The sequence below is a fragment of the Podarcis gaigeae genome (assembly GCF_964106915.1).
Source record: "Podarcis gaigeae genome assembly, chromosome: 7".
NCBI lineage: Eukaryota > Metazoa > Chordata > Lepidosauria > Squamata > Lacertidae > Podarcis > Podarcis gaigeae.
Window position 1 is genome coordinate 42573064 of NC_139683.1, and position 16778 is coordinate 42589841.

The following is a 16778-nucleotide window of genomic DNA, read 5'->3' on the forward strand; positions in this document are numbered from 1 at the left end:
GAACAATTCAGATGCAAGGCATGTCTGTGAAATACCTGAAGTAAGTTCCCAACTGGGTGTGGACTATAATTTGCTCCCTTGGTTCTTTTTGCTTGGGAAGCAGCCAAAGTGAACACCCACGTTTCAAGTCAAAGGAATTTTAAAAAACTCTTTTGACCCAAAGCTTTTATTTCCCATGAATGAGCTGCTATTCACAAAGTGCTTTGAAACTCAAGAGATAACTACAGTTTAATTAAAAAAAATCAAAATGCAGTTGATTGCTATTAGTAAAATGAATACTTCTGGGTGAAGTTTATAACCAATCAAACCAGAGGGCGTTCCTTCCCTGTCCCCAGCTCTGCTGCCTTGACTTCATTGGTTGTGGGTTGCCGCTCTCTCCACTGCAATTCAGTGAAGGTCATACAGGGTTCCATATATGGATCACCTTCTGGGTAGATATAACCCAAATGTGCAACAAGCTATGGGCGAATAAAACAAAAACTGAACTCAGTGCCCCTGAGTATATGCACGCATTATGCTCCTGCACCATATAGGTAGGTCAAACAATCCATACTTGTCAGTTCAGATGGTGCCACTTGGGCAATGGTGGAATTAGACACTGGATTTCATGGGCTTACTTGGGAAGGAGGGTGGAGAAAAGGTGAAAAGGTGAAATATGACTTGTGGTCATTTTTGACACGGCACCGTTTTTGACACTTGTCCTTTTATTGCTTGTTTCCATTTTTCCATTTCTCTAAACTCTTAACCCGGACGCGGGTGGCGCTGTGGGTAAAAGCCTCAGTGCCTAGGGCTTGCCGATCGAAGGGTCGGCGGTTCGAATCCCCACGGCGGGGTGCGCTCCCGTTGCTCGGTCCCAGCGCCTGCCAACCTAGCAGTTCGAAAGCACCCTCGGGTGCAAGTAGATAAATAGGGACCGCTTTCTAGCGGGAAGGTAAATGGCGTTTCGGTGTGCAGCTCTGGCTCGCCAGAGCAGCGATGTCACGCTGGCCACGTGACCCGGAAGTGTCTTCGGACAGCGCTGGCCCCTGGCCTCTTGAGTGAGATGGGCGCACAACCCCAGAGTCTGGCAAGACTGGCCCGTACGGGCAGGGGTACCTTTACCTTTACCTTTTTAAACTCTTAACCAACAAATGAATATTTAGCAAATATTTATTTGCTTATGTTTATTTTACCCAGGTAAAGGATTATTTTTCAATATTTCACTGAAGTACAAAGCAAAACTTTTAAAAACAGAATGCCATAAGGGCTAATATATCCAAACTCTACAACTATCTGTATAAAACAATGTGTAGTTAAGTAGGTCTAAATTCAGGAATTATGTTAAGAAACTATTTTAGTAATTGTGATGGTAGCAGCCTCCACTAAGTGAGATAATAATGGCAGAAAAAAATGACAATTTACTTAACTCCTACTAATATATTTGCGCATGTACCGTACGTTTGTTCATATGTGCAGATCTTAGCTTTGCTAAACTCTTAAATCAAGACAACCAGGAATAGTATGATCTCTGAAGGATAGTTTACAGCCATAGAGATTACAAATATGCAGAAAACATAAATCAGCCATCATCACTACAGTTTTTAAAACACACAGGACACTGTTTTTTTATATTATTATTATTATTATTATTATTATTATTATTATTATTATTATTATTATATAACATACTCATTACATATATATTTCATTTGGCAAAGCCCAGTATTAAAACACTGTAAAACCAGGAGCTTGAACAGAGCAATAGTACAGCAACATTTATTCTGGCCGTGCATCCTCTATTCATTTCAAAGAGGCTTGGATGCCCAACAGCAGGACATAAAGAACTGATTCTTCTGCTTACATGTGGAACCTGCAGGTTCTGTGCAGGTTCTGCCCCTTTCAATGATATTCAATTGCATCCTCCTACCTTTTTTTAAAATCCCACCACTGCTATCAATAGACACTGTGGCCACTGACTCTGGCCAGTCCTCAATGGGCTCTTGGCAATGGTGGGGGGGTTCCCCTCTTAGGGTATTTTCCTCACATTGTTTTTACTTTTTCAAAACTTATGGCTACCCTAAATGTGCCACTAACTCCCTCTTGTGTGTGGATGGTACAATTTTGGCTATATAAAGAGTACATCATCAGTACTGTTATAGATTTGGGCGGATTGGTTTTGATAATGCTTGCGAATCGCCAACAATCCTGTGTTTTTTGTATCTACAAGATGGGGGCCTGTAGTAGCAGGAACTGCTAAACCCGTCATACCAGTTTCTGTGTTTAGTTGATGGCCTAGCTAGCACAAATAACTGCATGACTGAAGTGTTTGCTATGTTGCCATAGATACAAGTGAGTTATGAGGAGGGGGTAAGCCATCTCCCCTCTTACCTGCCTGGATGTCATGTAATCCTAGAGTTAGGAAAACAATGTTGGTGTTTAGTCTGAAGCTGGAGAGGGCAGCTGGAAAGACAGACATGTCTTAATATGTGCTGAATCCAAAGCTCTGGCTTCTGGGACCCTCCCTCTCCCCCCATAAATCTAATGAGGAGACAAGGACTTTTAGAATGTTAATGCTCTGAGCCATTCTTCACTCTCCATAAATACAATTAATGCAAATAAATGTATTGGAAAATTATCAAAGCAAAACGGTTTTTGTGGATAGGATCTGCACTCTACAGCCTTCCTAGTTGCCTTCCAGTGGAATACACCAGGAAGAAATTCCTCCCATTAGACTTTTTCAAATCAGGAAGTGTAGGCAGCCAGGGAGGTTGCAGAGACCTGGAGAAATGTTTGATGGAAAGGAAACACACCCATACCACCCCTGGCCACCGTGCAACCGTTAAGGTCAAAATCTCACATGCACATAAATTCCAAAGCGAGAATGAGAAGAAAGGACACCTCTTTCACAGAGGAAGAAAACTATTGAGAAAATGGAGAACAGGTGTCAGCACAGCCCTACTAGTAGCCATTCAGTGGCCTAGCATCAAGTGTAGCATTAAATCTTGCAGACTTCTGTGCTACAAAAAAATGTTTAAAATAAGCAGGAGGGGGGGAACCATGCCAGCATACACATGACGCTTTATTCTAGAATCAATGGAGACTGAGCACTTGTTTTTACCCATGTAGTCCTCACACAATTTCTCAGTGTGTCCATCTGAAAACAGATGTAGGTGGTCCTGGCAATGGATTTGCCACAGCTGTGCAATGATGCTGTGGGAGGCGCACATTACCATTTCCTTCTTCATTCATCTGGAGCATGTGCAGGGAGGAAAAGGCTCGGATAACTTAATCAAGGGGAGGGTTTCCAAGTGCATATCAAGTCACCATGACCACCCTTTGTGGATGGCAGGTTCTAGAAGCAATCTAGATTGAAAGAAGCACGTTGAGGATGAGCACGAATGATTTTGCATTAGAAACAAGTTGTCATGCACACAGCCTACATGTTAAATACAAACGTGTGCAAGGAAGCCCTGATATGTCAAAATGGAAAAATAATAGGCTTGAGGGTATACTAATTTTGAATGGCCAGAAACGGAGTTGTACAGCCTGTGTAACGTAGCAGTTGGGAGGTTGGACTTGGACCAAGGAGATTTAGGCTCAAATCCTCCCACAGCAAGAAAGCTTACTGGGTGACTTTGGGACAGTAACCATCACTCAGCTTAACCTATCCGACAGGTTTGTTGTGTGGATAAAAGGAGAAATATGTATGCCACTCTTAGCGCTTTAAAGGAAGCATGGGACAAAACCTTTTCATAAATAAACAACCCTTTTAGCCGCCGGTTGTTTCCCCATGCAAAATTGCTCCCCAGTCTGCTGCACCCCTCCCCTTCACAGGGTTCCAAGTGCATATTTACAATGACAATTATACAATGGAAGGACACTTGTGACCTGCAGGGAAAGGGTTAGGCACCTGGTCTCTGTGTTACTCTTCTGCTCCAAAGCGCAGCCTCCCAAGGCAGCTTTTCATTAAAAACAAAACAACAACATCACTGTCTCCAGAGGCAGCTTCTCATGAAAAATAACAGCAGCAGCAACAAAAACGTTGGGGCTTTCCCTTCATGTAATAGCATGCAATGCATCATTTTCCCCTTAAAATATATCATTTGATTCATTTTTTCCTATCTTTTATAGTTTGTAAACCACCACAATTTATATGTGAAGCATGTAATGGATTTCCACAGCAAATACAGAAAAGACACATCAGGCATGTGAAGCTCCAAATGTACATGGATTAACTTTAGTTAAACATTCGGTCCTGTACTTTGAACTAGGTTACTGATAGCATAGGAATGCAGCTCTGGTCTGGATTTTGTTGAAATTAATGGGAAGCAAAACAAATCCTGCGCTCTAGGTTGGCATTAAATGATTACCATTTTTTTATTTGTTTGTATTTTTTTGTCAACATATTTTTTTAAAAAATGCAACATACAGTAAACTTACACTGTCATTCTGACAGGGCAGGGCCAAAACTTGGCCCTTCAGTTTCTTCCCAGCAACGAATAACGTGAGATCACAAATGAGGACAAACAGAAAGTAATTTTTCTCTGTGTCTATGGCTGTCAGATATATTTCCTCTTGAGAAGTCTGTTGCCACCTCAAACGTCAGGAGTACAGAACTAAAAAAATGAGAATGACAGCATTTTCTGGATTACACAAAGCTTTGCTACCCAAAGACTATCCTTATTTGTGATTATACATAACTGTGACAATAATGGGCCAAACTTCACTAGTTCCATATTTAAAGAATTCCTAACCAAAACCAGATTTAAACATATTCAAACATCAAATCACACAGTTTCCAATGACCATGCTGCAAGAATTGCATGGACTGTCAAAGAGGAGACGGAAAAGATGACTAATTTGGAGACAAAGGTGGCTTGATTCCTTTTGAAATATAGAACCACACCCCAAATGATGGGTGTGCAGCCAGCCCAATTATTGATAAGAGGATAATAACTTACTAAAACTTATTGCATTCTAGTATGAAAGAGGAAGTGCAAAGGAAATAGACAGACTTGGGTTACAGCGTCATGTCTACACCAAGAGTTTAATTACCAGCCAATTTAAAGAAAGATTCTTTATCTCTCAGAATTTGTTTAAATGCTGGCAGAGTGGTCAAGCAATACCAATACCCACATCCACATACAGCCTTATGTGTATCTGCGAAAAGAATGATCACCCCAAAGCACAAACTGGAGGTGTTATTGAGATTTCAAAAAATAGGAGTGTGAGGACCTCTATACAGTCACTTAGCAATTAATATCTTTTTCTCTAAGGAGCTCAAGGTGATGTAGATGGTTCTTCACCTCTCCATTTTATCCTCATGACAACCCTGTGAGGTAGGTTAGGCTGAGAGACAGCAACTGGCCGTAGGTCACCATGTGAGCTTCATGGCTGAGCAGGGGTATGAACTCTGGCTGCCCGGGTCCTAATTCAACACTAACCCCTACATCATACTGCTTTCTTAAAAAAAGAAAAAGAAAAAAAGATGTCAAGCAAAAAAATTAGCTTGGCATATGTTTAAGTTTTTAATTCTTCAAAGCAATCCCTGTTTTTGAACTTATTACCGTATTTTTCGTCCCATAGGATGCACCTAGTTTTTTTGGGGGGAAATAAAGGAAATTTTCCCCCCTTTATTTCCCCCCCAAACCAGGTCGGGGAACAGTGGGATGGCGGTGCTGCGCCTCCCTGCTGTCCCCCGAGCTTGTGGGGCTGGCCGATGTCTGCCCAAAACACGGGGCGCTCTGCTTCAGCGCGCCCCACGCTCCGTGCAACAGGCTGCTATCCGCAGCCTAGGGAGCCCTGCGGGAACTCCCGCGGGCTCCCCAGGCTGTGGATATCTGCCGGGCATGAGGGGGCGCTCTGCTTCAGGGTGCCCTGTGCGCCGGGCGGCAGGCTGCTATCCTCAGCGTGGGGAGCCCTGCGGGAACTCCCGCGGGCTCCCCACACTGCAGATGTCTGCCCGGCGCGAGGGGCGCTCTACTTCAGGGCGTCTCACGCGCTGGGCGGCAGGCTGCTATCTGCTGCTATTCCCCAGGCTTGCTGATAGCTTCCTGAAGCCTGGAGAGCGAGAGGGGTTGGTGCGCACCGACCCCTCTCGCTCTCCAAGCTTCAGCGAAAGCCTGTATTCGCCCCATAGGATGCACACAGATTTCCTCTTCATTTTTGGAGGGGAAAAAGTGCGTCCTATAGGGCGAAAAATACGGTAAATACTGTGAATTTTTTTGGGCAGCCAATCTAATAAAAAGGCATTGGTAACTATAGTTCATATTCTATATTTTAAATTGCACAAGCACATTCACATTGACTAATTAGGATGATCACATGTATCTTCTTGAGCTAACCATATATCTTCTAACTGTAACATTACTAAAATATAGGTTGTACTTACTTACTTAGCAGAATTTATTTATTTATTCATTGCATTTATATCACACCTTCCACCCCACCCCACAAGCAGCTCGGAGTGGCATATATGGTTCTCCTCAACAACCCCTCTGCAGGAGGTTGGGCTGAGAGGGAATGATTGGCCCAAGGTCACCCATTGAGTTTCATGGCCATGTGGGGTTTGATCCTTGGTCTCCTGGTCCCTAATCCAACATTCTAACAATACACCAAGAGGGCTCCCATCAAGTACATTGGAGCTTACTCTAGATAAATGGGTACAGAATTGCAGGCTCAATGCATGATTTCCATTCTACGTATAAAATAACCTTTCTTAATTTCAGGATATTATCTGCCAGGTCATAACAAATACATCCAAAATGCCTTAGTTTTGTTGTTGTTGTTGTTGTTGTTAATTGGAGGTTTCTCTTGCAGGACAATTTGGAAACAGAACCTTGATTTTCTGGAGAATCACGCACACACACACACACACATTCCATGTGTGATGTAGTCCAGAGAATGTTATGAATATCTAAATTCCATCAGCAGGATTTAATTTCATTACAGCACTCTGAAATATACTGATCTTAGTCAAATATAGTTATAACTTCTTTCTTGAAATTGTGTGTGTGTGTGTGTGTGTGTGTATACATATATATATATACACATACATATACTGGAATTAGGACAGAATCAGATTAGTACGGGGAACTTCTGGCCTGTGGAGCTAATAAGGTTTGCCAGGCGATTTTAGTCAAACCATGCCCACTTGCCCTATGTTGTCAGATGGACTCAAAGCAGGGTTTGCACTCAGGCCCCACCAAACAGCTCATTTGTGGCCTGGGCAAAGCCATTTTGGTGCCTTTGGAATGATTCTGGCAAGTGCCAGAATCACTGGTGCCTTTGTGATGATTTGTAATTGCTGCTAATTAATAATTTGTTAGACTAATCAATTAACAACAACAACAACAAAGTGTTTATGTCTTTCCCTGTCCCTTCAGAAAGATTGACTCACATGCAGACTTAATTAATTTAAGGCTGCAATACGATACACTTATCTGAGATTAAGTCTCATTGAATTCACTATAGTTTACTTCTGAGTAAACATGCATAGGATTGCATGATTACTTGATTCACAGTGCAATTTTATGCTCATTTAATCAGAAATAAGGGCCATTGTGTTCCAGGGGGCTTACTCTCAGGTAAGTATGCGTAGGATAACAGCTTAAAATTCATACCACTCAAATACTAAGTGTGGTATTCAATGCTAGGACCAGTGAAATTAATAGACATGACTAGCTTAGTTCTACTAATTTCAATGAGTCTACTCTGAGTAGGGCTTAGTTGACTACAACTCTTATGGGAGGATCCAATGTTACTCTTACATATGGTAAATTCACTGAAATTAATAAACATGCTTAATGAACTATTTTCAGTGGATCCGCTCTGAATAGGACTAACATTGGAGACAACTCTAAGATATATTTAACTTGGTGACAGTTCTGATTTGGACTGACGCAGGTGGCGCTGTGGGTTAAAGCCTCAGCGCCTAGGACTTGCCGATCGAAAGGTCGGCGGTTCGAATCCCTGCGGCGGGGTGCGCTCCCGCTGCTCGGTCCCAGCGCCTGCCAACCTAGCAGTTCGAAAGCACCTCCGGGTGCAAGTAGATAAATAGGGACCGCTTACCAGCGGGAAGGTAAACGGCGTTTCCGTGTGCGGCTCTGGCTCGCCAGAGCAGCGATGTCACGCTGGCCACGTGACCCGGAAGTGTCTCCGGACAGCGCTGGCCCCTGGCCTCTTAAGTGAGATGGGCGCACAACCCCAGAGTCTGTCAAGACTGGCCCGTACGGGCAGGGGTACCTTTACCTTTACCTTTAATCAAATATTTGCACAACATTTTCAGATGTCAGACTTAGATCACCTCTGAGCCTCTTGCACACTATTTATGCTAATATGTCACTTGCCAATGCAGAAAAGAATACAGAAGAGATGTATTTGGAAAGTCAGTTCTCCAGCCAGCAAAGATTTTAAATTTATATTAGGAACCAGAATGAAGCAAAAAGAGCTTTGACTTCATGTTTGGAAGTCCTGCTGTGTTCTGTGAACTCTTTGAGCTATGAAGCATTTCTGTCAGAATATCTCCAAAGGTGTTATCCTCCCCTCTTATGTTAATAGCTATGGAAACAGGGAGGTTTAGGCAGAAGTGATCAAAAAGATAATCAGCACCCGAAGAGCATCACTTCAGGCTTCAAGGGTACAGAACTAGAGGGGAATGCCATGATATTTGTCTGAAGCAATTGGATCAAGCAACTACTGGGAGCAAGTTGTCCACTGTTACTTTTCAGACCTTTTCAAATATAGCTTCGTATTCTTTATGATAACAATAGGGCCATGAACTTGGAACAAAACTAAAGATGCTATGAGGGTTCATCATTAATCCACTGCCACATAGACCACCAAATGCCGTCTGTAGCTATTCACAGAACAGGAGAGAAAAGCAATTTTGCAGACTCTCAAAGCAGAAATGCTCCCAAACGTGAATACTGAAGTTCCTAAAAGAGATAGCAACCAAACCAACTGTTTGGATGCTTCTGAGGACCCAACTAGGCATGCACTTATATACATTTCAGACAGCTGCATAACTTGTTTTTTTTCTTAACTAATTACGGGGGTGGGGGAGCCCAATTCTTAAGGTGAAGGCAGTGCATGGGCAGGGGAACCTTCTGTCTTCACTCCCTCATTGAGGTTGGAATGAAAATCATCTGCCCTGCCTTGCCCCCAGGACTAAGCAGCCTTAGAAAGATGTCCCCAAATGCATAAGTGCCACTACATGCTATATATTAAATTGCCCCCTCACTGCTACAAAGGTTATTATGTCAGCACCTAAGTTCCAGCAAACCTTTTTCTCTCTCTCTCCCAGGGGGACACCCTACAGCTCAGACCAATCCCCAATTACACCCTTCAGGCTGTTGCATCCTGATAAAATCTCTCCTCAAGAGCCAAGGAGGCTGGAGAACTTGAGACAGATCCAGTTCCTACCTTGGAGTCGCCACTATTTGCATATTATTTTAGTAACTGCATGGCATATGGAAGTGCAACAGAAAATGCATCTCCTGGTTTACAGATGAAGGAATGATAGCAGCCTGCCCCACTGTTGTTGTTGTTGTGTGTGGGAGTAGATAAGGTTAAGGGTGTTTATTGTCAGGGACATGCCACAGCCATGGGCAAGTGTACTTGAATTTTAATGGGGGAAGGTGTGTTCTTTAGCTCAGGATCATTGAGATAAGCTGCTGGAGCTGGCACCAAAGAGGCCGCAGGCCAGGGATGGAGAACATTTCTAGCCTGAGTACCACACTCCCTCACAGACAACCTGCGAGGCCACATTTGTGGTGGGTGGGCCATAGAAAAACGTGGGTGGAGCAATGGAGGTAATTTGGTCACACTGGGCAGCGAGCTTCAGGGGCACCACAGGGGGCACCACAACTATGATGTAGAATGGAAGGTGAGAGGATTTTGGCACCACACAGGGCACCGCTGAAATTTGAGACCCAAAGGTCTGCCACTGGGAAAATGTCTGGAATGGAAAGAGTTCAACCCAGTCCACACATGGCCTCCCCATTCTGTTGCTCACAAACCTCTAAGGGCATTTTGGAATAAGTGCATCTCCAGCTGAGCCTGGGTTCAGCCAGGGTTATGCCAGCCAAATTCCCCTGCCTGGCTCAGCTGGAGATACACTGGTGTAAGTCTTCCATCCTAGCTCAGCTGGCTCTCATCTCTCTTTGCGAAGTCTGGCAGAAGTCCTGAAAGGGGCCGTTTTAGATGAGTGTGTGTGGCAGTGGTGGGACAGGGCAGGGGGAGACGCATTCCTATTCCAAACTCCTTATATCTCAGTCATCTGACCCAGCAACCCAACTGAAATTACCCTGGCAAAAATGATGGTGTGTGTCAAACTCTGTTTGAAAGTTTTGTTTTTCTTCTTCCTGGCTTGGACTGATTCAGCAGCCTCCCTTCTGAGCAGGGTTTGGAACCGGGGTAACTTTGGCTGGCTTATGATATTTTGGGCTTTTGTTGTAGCTTTTAACAAAAGTTAATTGGAGAGGTTTGCCCACTGACATCTAACTCTTCTTTTGTAGCTCCTTACCTATATTCTGGGTTATTTAGAATTACATATTTATTTAAAAATATACCCTGCCCTTCATCAACAGGTGATCTCAGGGCAGGCAACAGAATAAGCAAATACACACTTTATTTTATTATTTGGTCCATTGGAGCTGGCCCCATGGAGATCCGCGGTGCCTGATGCCCAGCTCGAAGACAAAGATGGCAAGCAGGAGGGGCGCCGTGAGCACCTGCACCTCAACCTGTTGGGCTCCTGCTGAGCGTCGGCTCGATTTTTTCCCTTTTAGCCCTCTGGCGCCCCACAGAATTTGGTGCCTGCAGGCTAAAAGGGAAAAAACCAAGCCAATGCTCGGTGGGAGCGGCTCATGCACCTTTGCTCACTCAGCACGCTCATTTGGTGTTGCCTGGACTCTCGCCTGGCACCCTCCAGAACTTGGCACCCCGGTGCCCCGCACCACTAGTGTCTATGGGTAAGACGGCGCTGACTTAGTGTTTGTGCTTAGTGTTTCCCAATGAACATTTATTGCAGCCCTTTAAGACAAGACTTGGCAACATTTTTGAATCAAAGGGTTGCATTATCTTGTGGTAAATCTCTTAGAAGCCACATACCAAATATGGGTGGGACTGAAGTCATCAGTGGGTGGTGCCAAAGCCAAAATTAATTGGGGCCAGAGCTAGTGATGAGACACTCTTCTTTTTTCTTCTAGCCACCCTTCTAAGTTTCAGAAAAAAAATGATTATAGGATATGAGACTTTATACCCCTTTTAAATTCCTGTCTTAGATTAATGAAGTAGAAGACATTAGCAACATTATCATGATTAGGCTATCATAATAGCTCATTAAAAGATTTGCCTTTCTCTTTAACACTTTTAAATAAGACTGTCCTTTAAATAAGGCAAATTCAGATGGTGTGTTGCAGGTATTCTTGATGGCGTTATCACAGAAGTATGTGTTAAACAATTTTGGATCCTTGAGGTGGGGCTGAACAGAATAAGAAAGTTCTCATAGTGGAGGTAAATACCAAAGCATTCTAAAGAACCTGCCACACCAAAATGAAGTATTGGGCTTCCAGCACAATTAAGTCTTCAACAGCTGTACCGGCACAGAAGAAATATATATACACATCTATATAATAAACAGTGTCAATGCTTTTATCATGAGAAGGATCAAGATTGTAGCATCCCTGTCATAATGTGGTTCCAGCAGTGAGAGGAGAAATCAGAGAGTCAAGCAAGGTGTGGCTCTGGGGTTTCATTGCTCAAGGCTAATTATTCACCCAAGTCCCCACCCGAGAAAAGCTGCTTGGCAGGTTTGGTGTTGCAGACAGCTGTCAAAGGAGACCAGCCAAGCCAAACTGTTTTTGATGAGGTTGCCTACACTGTACCTTTAAAACACATTTTAAGCACATTTCCTTCCTCAAAGAATTCTGGCCACTGTAGTCCATTGAGGGTGGCTGCCTACTGAAGCTCTGCAAGGGGTAAACTCAAGTGCCCAGAATTCTTTAAGAGGAGAAATGTGATTTGAACATGCTTTCAGGATACACTGTGTATGCAGCCCAAGATTGCACTGCACTCAGCAAAATAATCCCATACCTTCTGGCACACATTCAGTTCTCAGCCATTATACGTTGTATTGTATAAGATGTATTTTTTCAACATTTAACCATATGTGTCTTGAAACCCCACAAAGCTAATCTTTTTTTAAAAATATAATTTTGCTCAAGGAAAATGTACAGCTGTGGGCATTTCTGGACATCCCATTACGGAATATTTTACCATTTATTTATCCAGTTCAGAATATTTATTTGGTGGGATAGGGAGTATAGCGGAGCATAGAGAAGCACAGCTCTGTCCTATTTTTCAGAGTATGGGTGATGACATTATCAACACTGGGATATTGGGTGAACCCTTCATGATCTGCTAAGTGAACGATGGTGACCACAAGGCTTTCAAGTTTGTTTGTGAGAACCTAGAAATCAGAGAATGATAAAGATAACTGAGCAGAGGTTGGATATTCCTTTCCTTTTCTTTACTCAGGTTCCTTAGGCATGCTGATGCTAATAAATTTGGTATTATGTACTGCTGCTGTTTGATGTATAACTGCCTGTATTTTTGGATTCTCCTTGTGAACACGGCAATGAGGGTTGTTATTATGAGCTCCTGAACTTAAAGATGTACTACTGTGCCACTGGGTGGGATGCCAACAAGAAAATATGCCACATATTCCTACACAAAATCCCCATTGGTCTTGATGCTTAGAGGTAAGCAAGAGCTACTTGAAGTTTTACGTCTTCTGAAGGGAGCTATGCAGAACCCTGGTTCTGCAATTCCCCTCCCAGCGCATCAGCCAGTGCCTATGAACTACAGCAGAGGGTGCTAATATAGGTTCCCAGAAAATTTCTTCCTTACTGGGAATGTCTTGCAGGTGCTTCTTATACTTTTCATTAAAGCATTATTTGGTTTACAGTGGTTGTGGAAAACAAATGGCTAAATGGTACCTTAAACCTCGGTTATGGCCACAACAATGGAATGTCTAGGTGTGCTTTTTTAATAAAAAAAATACAAAGCTAAAAATGAATGAACTACAAGGTAAAATATAATAATAATAATAATAATAATAATAATAATAATAATAATAATAATAAAAATTTTTATTTATATCCCACCCTCCCCAGCCGAAGCCGGGCTCAGGGCGGCTAACAACACTAAAACAGTACAATTTTTCACATGGTCTAGTCCTTACCCTGCCCCACCCCCTGTTCTTAAGAGGCTCTCTTCTCCAGAGAGTAGCAGGAAGTAGAGAGGCAGAAAAAGGTCCTCCTTTCCTTCCACTCTGCAGTTTTAATCTGAAATCTTAGGCACAGTACTGTGCCCAGAGCTCAGAAACTGCTTGCGCTAATGAAATTCCCTGTCACAAAATGCACCTAGAACAATGGGAGTTTTGAACACAGCAAACACCTATAATATATTTCTCTCCTAAGAGACAGAGGAATGTAGTATGCACAGATGTACTGGTTAGTTGTGTCTATACATAATATGTAGCATTATATATATAAAGTAATAGCAGCCTCATACCTGGTATTGCTTAGGAAATTTGAGAAGTGAAAAAAATAAAAATTAGTTCAGTTTGGAGAAGTTAAGTCCACTAACTTGATTCAAAATGGCATCAACATATATCCAAAATTGCTCTTTCATCTCAGAAATCATGCAAAAATTGGTTTTGATATCATACGAGGTGTCCAAATGCATCACAAGCTAACAGCTTTCCAAAAAATATGGAGTAGATGGAAGTCAGAAATGGGATAGGGAAGAATTTTATGTAACATCTGTTTTACAACTGATTGTTCTTAATGCCTCAGAACGCCCCCTCTTTTCTTAAGGGGTGAATTAAATGCCAGTAGTGTGTGTTTTGTGGGTGGAGTGGAACGAAGACTACACTGTAAATAAAAACACTGCCTGTTGTAAAAATTCCAAAAACAGGTATTTTTAGCAACCGTACTGGAAGAATTTAACCCATCAAATAAAGTAGAAGCTGCAAAATTAAAGCCAAGCACTTGTTTTCATGAGCTTCTGCAGCAGGTACACCCTATTTTAACCAATCATTATACAGATAATCAGCTGCAGAAATAATTGCTTCCTTGGCTAAAGGACAAAGGAATTCTTCTTTCCAGTGTGCACACTGTTGAATCCCTAAGGCACTGAACATGTCAAGACTAATGCTTTGTACTTAATATCTAGCTTCAGAGTGATAGTTCTCAGATCTACTTTGGATATGAAAAATTGGGGCTTGTCCTTAGTACAAAAATCCAGTACTGAGAGCTCACAGTTTCATTTCCCTCAATCTCATAGAAACACAGAAAACTATGCGTAAAATATGTTGCAAAATATATCCATTTGGACATATATTCATCAGGACCAAAGAGACTTTGAGGTTCCATATGTTTTCCATTGCTTTGTGATGGATGGTAATTATTAATCAGGTCTGTACCAAGACATTTTGGCACCTGAGGTGGACCGCAAGTAGCACCCCCTTCCTCACCAGGGAAGAGGGTGTTAGGAAAGATCCACATCAGGAACTGGGGGGGAAGGGAGAGAAAGATTGACACTGGGATCTACTGTCCCTGTGGATTCTGCTGCCTGAGGTGGTCTCCTCACCTTGGCAGGCCGGCCCTGTTATTAATGCAACTGTTGCAGCTTCTTAGATTGCAATCCCATTCCTTCTTACCTAAAGGAAATCCCACTGAACTCAGTGAGCCAAGCAAATACTGTATGTATAAGCTTGTGCAGTGAGAGTCTTAAAAGTAAAGAGAAAAGCATAAGTGTTCTAGCTGATACACAAGCTCTCTTTGTTCCTTGAATGGAGAGAGGTATCATAAACTAAACTTCCCCTCCCTTTTAGCTAGAACAGAAAAATGAGAGGTTTATCTTGCATTTATAGTGGCTTGATGGTATTTGTTGTTCCATGGATTTATTTATTTTTTGAAAGTATATAACCACCCACTGTTTTCAGTAGATGTGGTGTTAAATATTGCTTCCTTATGTGTGTGAGATCAAAGGTGGATTCTGATGTGACGGAAGCAGCAACCTCTTCCATGTTGTCTTCCAACTGTACACAATGAAGGCGTGGCACTCGATCAAACCTCTGCCCCTGCCTGTCACACTTTGATTGTTGGAGTGCACAAAACCTATGATTTCTTCCCCTTGTGTCTTTGCTGTCGAGAAGATAGTAGGCCAAGCTGGAATTTGGAAACAAATCAAGAGAGCACAGAGAGTTTTCAGCTACAGATAGCTGAACTGGAAGGAGCCAGGCTGCGAGGGCCCACAATCTTCTTTCGGAAATCTGAAGTGGGATCAGTGGCTGTGCTGCATGCTTTTGGAGTCTATCTTGATTGTAGTATGCTCTACTTTGACAATTACACCCATATTATAAAGACACCATAACAAGTGTTCTCTCTCTCTCTGACACACACAGACACATGTATCCAAGGCTTCACTATGTCTAATGGAATTTTTGATGTTTTCCTTTGAATAGGCGATATCTGTGCTATATCACAATTCTTCCTGAAACACCCCACAGTTCCAAAAAGACAATTTAGCATACCACATGGGAGGTCTGCTCTTTGGGAAAATAAAAGTCCAAAATCCCCTTGGGGCATGTTGAATTAGTCATAGAATATTTATGTGCCGACTAGAGGCTAAAATAGGTGTAGTTGCACCTGTCTAATCTCTTAAGTCCAGTCATAATATTAGGTTAAGGATGTGAGGGCAATAAGTCACCACCTTCTCCATCATTTATGAGTCTTATCTTCTGCGTGAAGTTTCAGAAACTGGGTGTGGAGAGTGGGCACAGCAACCCCTGGGGGGTCATTAGGTACATCAAGGAAATTTTAATAAATGAAAACTCAAAAGCTATCAGTTATGCTCATCTTATAGCTAAATAAGGATAATGAGCTACTATTAGAATAAGCTGTTCCTCCTTCCGTTAAAGTATGACCTTTAATCTTGGGCAAGAACTACACCCAGATAAAAATCAATGCGCTAGGACTACCTAGGTGAAAATGACTTTTTTCTTTCCCATATGACTTTTGTTCTTTACAAATCTCCTTGTTTACATTTCAAGAACTTTTAGCACCTGATGCATTTAAATTTGCTTATGAATGCATTATTGCCTTCTTCCTTTCCAGAAGCCAACTGTTAATAATGTACAGGAGTATTTGTGGTAGATGGACTCCTGCCATACATATGTATTGCCGCTAGGGAGTTATTTGTGTTGGTGGATTAAAGATTTGCCAAAAGAGAGAATGTCAGGGAAGAATCGAATGCCTGGGAAGAGTCTGACTCGGGAGATGAAGGATTGCCAGTACAAAGAGAGCCAGAGTCTGACTCTGGAGACGAAAGAATGCAGACAGAACAGGAGTGGGTGAGCTCAACCCCCTTTCACAAAGAGTTCCCAGACTCAGCCAGAGCAGCAGACTAGGACAGCTCTCAGGAAGGGGGAGGGGGAGAGAGAGAGATGGCATTGAGGGAGTTGCTAGGAAACAGTGGGCAGAGAGTTCTTCTTTTGAGAGTGGGGAGGAGGAGGAGAACTCCACCTGCTTTTATCCTGAGCCAGAAAAGCTGAAAGGGTCAAAATGCAACGGACATGCAAAAGAGGAAGGATTGGACATTGGCACCCTTCTTGCTGTGACAGGCGTGGAGACTTAGAATGACCAACTTAGAATGACTTAGAATGATCAAAGAGCGGCAGGCTAGGAGCCATACTCTGGGTATAATTTGTAAATACAGTGGTACCTTGG

At 42.7% G+C, this 16778-nt stretch overlaps 1 long non-coding RNA gene across 1 annotated transcript in view; it reads right to left on the reverse strand.

Annotated features, from left to right (window-relative positions):
* The window catches only part of LOC310848715, a 77115-nt gene continuing 60337 nt past the window's right edge, over nt 1–16778 (reverse strand). The window contains exon 3 of the long non-coding RNA XR_014566531.1: nt 1–458. This is a non-coding gene — a long non-coding RNA (uncharacterized lncRNA). The remainder of the gene's footprint in view (nt 459–16778) is intronic.